Source organism: Prunus avium, chromosome 8 (assembly GCF_965620075.1).
Source record: "Prunus avium chromosome 8, drPruAviu1.hap1.1, whole genome shotgun sequence".
Taxonomy (NCBI): domain Eukaryota; kingdom Viridiplantae; phylum Streptophyta; class Magnoliopsida; order Rosales; family Rosaceae; genus Prunus; species Prunus avium.
In genome coordinates, this window is record NC_142291.1 from 25,557,168 (window position 1) to 25,564,196 (window position 7,029).

General features: G+C 37.4%; 2 pseudogenes across 1 annotated transcript; both read left to right on the top strand.

Moving 5' to 3' along the window:
• The first annotated feature begins 4,454 nt into the window (after positions 1 to 4,454).
• Positions 4,455 to 4,838, top strand: LOC148292392 (shikimate O-hydroxycinnamoyltransferase pseudogene; annotated as a pseudogene).
• LOC110773253 (shikimate O-hydroxycinnamoyltransferase pseudogene) lies at positions 4,695 to 6,781 on the top strand (annotated as a pseudogene). The gene is made up of 2 exons (XR_015826063.1): positions 4,695 to 4,881; positions 5,688 to 6,781. The product of XR_015826063.1 is annotated as a shikimate O-hydroxycinnamoyltransferase pseudogene (transcript).
• The last annotated feature ends 248 nt before the right edge of the window (positions 6,782 to 7,029 follow it).

Below are 7,029 nucleotides of genomic sequence, written 5' to 3' on the forward strand. Positions count from 1 at the left end.
TCACTCAGACATATGGAGTTGATTATCATGATACTTTTGCCTGTGGCTAAGATGAATACTATCAGAGTTTTGTTGTCCTTAGCAGTAAACTTGGATTGGACCCTGAGGCAATTTGATGTAAAAAAATGCATTCTTACATGGTGAACTAGAAGAAGAAGTGTACATGAGTCTTCCACTAGAGTATAACGTTACTGGTGGCACGGGGAACGTGTGCAAATTAAAAAAGGCGTTGTACGGGTTAAAGCAGCCTCCTCGGGCATGGTTTGGCAGATTTACTACAGCTATGAAGAAGTTTGGTTACCAACAGGCCAATACTGATCATACTCTATTCATTAAACATAGGGTTGGTAAGGTGACTTTGATGATTATTTATGTTGATGATATGATTGTGACTGGTGATGATACTATAGAAATTGAGAAACTGCAGAAGCGTTTAGCATCTGAATTTGAGATGAAAGATTTGGGCAGTTTGAAATATTTTCTAGGAGTGGAAGTCACTCGATCTAAACATGGCTTATTTCTTTCACAAAGGAAGTATGTCATGGACCTGCTAGCAGATACTGGAATGCTTGATTGTAAACCAGCTGACACACCTATTGTTGAGAATCATAAACTTGGTGTTTATGTGGATCAAGTTCCAACTAACAAAGAAAGATACCAAAGGTTAGTTGGAAGATTGATTTATTTGTCATTGACACGCTCTGATATTGCCTATGCGGTAAGCGTTGCTAGCCAATTTATGCATTCACCTAGTGAGGACCATATGGCTGCTGTGATGTGTATTCTGAGTTACTTAAAGTCTGCTCCTGGGAGAGGTTCAGTATTTAAGAAAAATGGCCACTTGGATCTAGAATGTTACACTGACGCAGATTATGCAGGGAATATTACAGATATACATTCTACATCAGGTTACTTCACCTTTGTTGGTGGTAACCTAGTTATGTAGCGTAGCAAGAAGCAAAACGTTGTGTCTCGGTCCTCTGCAGAGTCTGAGTATAGAGGGATTGCCCAAGGGGTTTGTGAAATATTGTGGTTGAGGTGGTTACTTGTTGAAATTGGGTTTAGATTGGATGTTGCTACAAAGCCCTACTGTGATAATCAGTCTGCATTTGAAATTGCTAACAATCCGATGCAACATGATTGAACTAAGCATGTAGAAGTTGATCGGCATTTCATTAAGGAGAAGCTGGAGCATAAGTTAATTTCTATACCTTTTGTGCCTTCTTCAGAGCAACTTGCAGATATGTTGACCCATGCCATGTCAAAGCGCCGATTTGAAGACTCACTTGACAAGTTGGGCATTACCGATATCTATGCACTAAGTTGAGGGGGAGTGTTGGGGTAAGTCAACGTTCCTATTAGGAATAGAATTTATATTTTATTGTAATTATCTAATTTGAGTAGAATTAGGAGATTTTGTACATATTTCCTATTTGTACCCACTCTGTATGTAGTATATATATTCCTCCTTGAGAGAAGAATAAACATATCAGTTTAAACCCTAATTATTTTGAGTCAAATTGTTATAAAATTAATTTTGATGGCACAGTTCTTACTAATGGCAATGCTACTACATGTTTTGTTATCTGAAAGTCTTATGGTATTGCTATATATTTTCCCTGATACCTTTCCTATTGGTATAACATCAGTTTTGCACAATGCTCTAGCTACAACAAGATATTCAATGGGCTATTCGACTTCAATTTTTTTTAAATCTGGAGATCGAAGGAGATTCTAAGCTACTTATCCAAATGATAAGAGGAAATGTAGTATACATTGGAAGAAGATATCTATCAGAGGAGATATTTCGCAGTTGCTTTCTCAACTATCAAATTACACTCTACATTATATCTATCGAGATAAACAAATCTGGTAACTAATATAAATGAAATTGTTTCTGCATTTGTATAAAAAATAGCAAGTTAATGAATCGTGTTTTATCTCATTATGAGACAACTAAACCTCTTCTGCTTTGTCAGATTCAGTACTAAATTCTAATACTTGCTAATTCTGTACTGTGCAGTTTAAAAAATGAAATCACTTGTAACGTTGGACAACCGTCAACCACGATGCCCTTTTGCGGTTGGGAAAGTTGCCAAGTCACAGTGTTCACCCTTTGTACCCCACCGGGCCACGCTTTTATTTTCCATGCCTACTGAAAGGTACAATAAACCTGCCATGAAAGCCACCCCAGCATCCAATTGCCACTGAGCAAGAGATAATGAAAAAACAAGAGAGAATGAATTCTTTCTGCATTAATGAGATTTTATTTGTGTGTGGGGTTAGTCTTTATTTTTTATTTTATTGGTCAGATATGTGAGGTAGGTTTGTTATAATGAGATTTTATTGGCTGGGACGAGGATGGTTACGTGCGCTGTGGTTAGTCTGGATGTAGTTCTAAGACCTTGATTTCATACTCTCCCCTCCTCAGTTTCGACGTTCACTTTTGCTCCATGTAGTTCTAGTTGTACTCGTGGGTTTGCATTGTAAGTTGTAATCACAAGAAAGAAGTTGTAACTTTCTTTTCTTATTACAACAAAAAAAAAAAAAAATTACGTGTGTTCTTCTTGAAAACCAAAAAAGAAAGAAACAGAAGAAGAAGAAAAGATGACGGAGAAGGTGACAATGAGCATAATGCCAAAGATAGTGTAATTGATGAAGTAGGGAATGTGAAATAAGATAAGTTTTGCAGAGAATGCAAATCTGATTTTTCTCATTGCACATATTGAATATATATCTACAAGTATAGGCATAGCTAGATAGCCATCCGTTGGTTACAACCCCAATTCACAATTTACAATAAATTACAATCTCCAAAGCATGAATTATGTCTCCATGTTTCCAGCTTGTTGTGTTCCCCTTGTGTTCCCCTAAAACATGGAAATGAATTTCTAGGTGGTAAACAAGCTTTTCCATGTTTCCAGCTTTGTCTCAAGTCATTGTCAACACTCTCCCTCAAGTTGGTGCAAAGATATCACGCATGCCCAACTATTATTCTACTCAAGTATCAATAGAGATCAACTTCTACATCCCAAAAGATAAGTATTTTGCTGTAATTTCATTGATTTTATTTAATCGACTAGATCAATATAAATTACAATTTTCTAATATATATTTTCTATGATGTTTTGCAGTAAAAGTAGCATACATAAACCAAATTTTCCAACAAAAGGTACAAATAAAGCTGCCATGAAAGCCACCCCAGCATCCAGTGCCACTGAGCAAGAGAGAATGAAAAGACAAGAGATGCTTTCTGCAAATTGTTGGACAGCCACAGCTTTTTGCAAGTTGTTGTTTGGTGGGTTTGAAATATCTCAACTATTTTCCCTGATACCTTTCCTATTGGTATAACATCTTTTTTGCACGCCGACACATTTGCTCTAGCTACAAACAAGCTATTCAATGGGCTATTCGACTTCAACTTTTTTATCTGGAGATTGAAGGAGATTTTAAGCTACTTATCTAAATGATAAGAGGAAATGTAGTATACATTGGAAGATGATATCTATCAGAGGAGATATATTTCGCAGTTACTTTCTCAACTATCCAGTTACACTATATATATCAACATCATATCTATCGAGATAAACAAATCTGGTACTAGTAATTTAGCACATTTAGGACATAATTATGATCACATATTTAGTTTTGTAATTTCCTTCTTTGGTTCTTATTTTAGAATAAAATTTGACATGTTTGGAAATAGGATCCGTAGAGGAACCTCCTTTCAGTTGTACAAATTTGTTATTAGAAAAAAGAAACCCAAAAAAATTGCCCAGCCAAAGTTTTTTTGCAAGTTGTTGTTTGCTGGGTTTGAATTTTATTTTTTTTGGACAAAGGTTTGAAATATCTCATCACCCGCTGCTTGAGAAATTAAATGCTATACTTACGTGTTAGTTAGAAATTAAATTCCTCTGGAACATGTGAAATAATGTCTTGTTGGTAGCTGAAAAATTTATCATGTTCAATTTGTAATCATAGGAGGACTTGTCGGTGTTTTTTTAAACGTGTATATTAGTTCTCCTGGGAGGTGTTCAATTTGTAATAATAGGAGGACCTGTTAAGTGTTGAGAAAAGTGGTGAGTATACACCTTAGGTTAAAGTAGTGAGCAAAAATGCTTCTCCGAACACTGTAAGTCCCAATTACTACATAATACTCTGGTGGAGCCATCATCCACCTAATGCTCCACACACACCATAAATAATTGGTGGGTGGTCTCAAGTTTAGCTGTATCTTTTGGGTTCTCTCTAAGAATCAATTCTTCTCTTGATTTGGATTTCTTTTCCTCAATTTCGATTTCACTTTTGGTCCATGCAGTTCTAGTTCTACTTGTGGGTTTGCGTCGTAAGTTGTAATCACAAGAAGTTGTAATTTTCTTTTCTTATTACAACAAAAAAAGAACGTACTTGTGTTCTTGAAAACCCAAAAAGAAAGAACAGAAGAAGAAGAAAAGATGGCGGAGAAGGTGACAGTGAGCATAAAAGAGTCCACAATGGTGAAGCCAGCAGAGGAGTCGACGCCCCGAGGCTCGCTATGGCTCTCCAACTTGGACCTAGAATATTCGCGCTATCACACGTCAAATGTTTACTTTTACAGATCAAGCGGTGACGAGAACTTCTTTGACCTAGTAGTGCTCAAGCAAGCCCTCAGCAAGGCCCTTGTGCCCTTCTACCCCATGGCTGGTCGCTACAAGCTCAACGACCAGAATGGCCGTGTGGAGATTGATTGCAATGCGGAGGGAATGCTCTTTCTTGTAGCGGAGAGCATCTCTGCCGTTGATGATTTTGGTGATTTTGTGCCCACCCCCGATTTTCATGAGCTCATCCCCCAGTGTTGATTACACCGGTGCGATATCCTCATATCCCATTTTTGCGTTACAGGTATTTAATAATTATCATCCAATGAATGGCAATAATGAAAAATTCCATGAGTATAATTATTTAATATTGAAGGCATGGCATTTATAACTGTTCAGAATGAATGGCAAGCTGTTTGTGGACGCTGCATATTGAGTTTGGAAACGATTTGTAAGATGATAACAATGTTTTAGAGAGTTAATTTCACCTTCAAACCTTATAAAACATTGAATATTCAACAGAAAGTTTGAATGGAAACTCAAAAATTTCGATTTCTTTTAGGACTTATATATTACTAATTATATTATTGTTCATCCCATCATAATTGAGGGCCGCCTTAAGTATACGATATTATAAAACTTGAAGGATAACATCTGCCCTTTACCTCAGATTTTGAGGTACGGTGTGCAACTTAGTATATATAGAACTCATATAAGGATATCAATTAATTTTTGTGGGACACTCTTGTGGATCTACTCCGTATTGTATTTCAGCAATCTAAACTGTCTATCCTTTATGTATTAATTCAAAGATCATCTATGCAAAAAATCACATAAACCATTTGACCACTAAATTAATGGTTGTCACTTTAGTGTTTTTTTGAAGTATTGTATTGGTCTATTAAATTGGTCATAACTAGATGTCTTAATGGTTTTCAGTTGTATATGAATGAAAACTTGATAAAATACACGGTTTGGATTGTTAAAATAAAATTAGTCGAAGACCCTACAAGTTGTCTACCAAATAAAATTATTTGAGGTATGCTGAATATACATATTATAATATATATGATTCTGGATTTTACTGTCTACATATATATATATATGCAGGTCACGTACTTCAAATGTGGTGGAGTGTCAATTGGTGTTTCCATGGACCACCGCGTAGCAGATGGATTTTCTGCTCTCCACTTCGTGAATACATGGTCTGCTATTGCTCGTGGTGATGTCACAAAGATTAATCCACCCTTCATGGACAGGACCATACTTCGTGCCCGAAACCCACCTCAGCCTGCATTCCACCACATCGAATACGAAACTTGTGCAGAAAAGGAATTAGTTTATGATCTGCAAAAAACTACGTACTAATATTACTGCGTCCACGTTTAGATTGACGCGGGAGCAACTCAACATCTTGAAATCCAAGTCTAAGGAAGATGCTGGGAACAATGGTAATTCAATCAACTATACCACATTTGAGATGTTGGCAGGTCACATTTGGAGATGTGTTTGCAAGGCACGTAAACTTCCTGATGATCAAAACACCAAACTACGCATTCCCACTGATGGACGGTCCAGATTGCAACCCCCACTCCCGGCTGGTTTCTTCGGCAATGTCACTTTTAGAACTGCGCACATTGCTGCAGCAAGGGATATCCAGTCGAAACCAACGTGGTATGCTGCAAGTTGTATTCACAATGCTTTGGCGCGGATGGACAACAATTATCTGAGATCAGCCCTTGACTATCTTGAGCTTCAAACTCCTTGTCTTTCCCAACCTCCTGTCGGGCCTCCTCCGATTTGGTGCCCGCATCTTCAAATAAACGCTTGGATCAGGCTGCCGATTCATGATGCTGATTTTGGTTGGGGTCGACCCATTTTCATGGGGCCTGGTCGTGCGTATCCATTGGATGGGATGTCATTGTTATTACCAAGTGCGACTAATGATGGGAGTTTATCGCTGATTATTACTCTGCAATCTGAGCACATGAAATCATTTTCCGAATTGTTGTACGACATATAAGGAGGCGAGTCGGAGAAATTTGGTCCTGTCCAGTTTGAATCGCTGTCATTCTCTTCATCTTTAACGTAGTTCGAATTTGAAGTTGTGTATTGGTTTTTTTATGTTGCTTGATTGAGTACTGTAAGCTTTGTTTCCAAGGTAATAAATGTACTCGTGCTTGTGGTGGACTTATTGTCCACAATCACTACTACAAAAAAGGAAAAAGACGACCAGAAAAAAACGACGGAAGAAAAAAATACCACCGTTGTGTTTCGAAAGACGATGGTAACAGAAAAATGACGTGGATCATCTACTTAAGCACCAAAAAAATCGAGATCCGCTAGGGTAAATCTAAAACACGACACATCAAACTTAACAAGCGTCGTATTATTAAAGATGTTTTCTCCTGACTTAAACGACAGTAGGTAGGAATCCACCGACGTAGAAAGT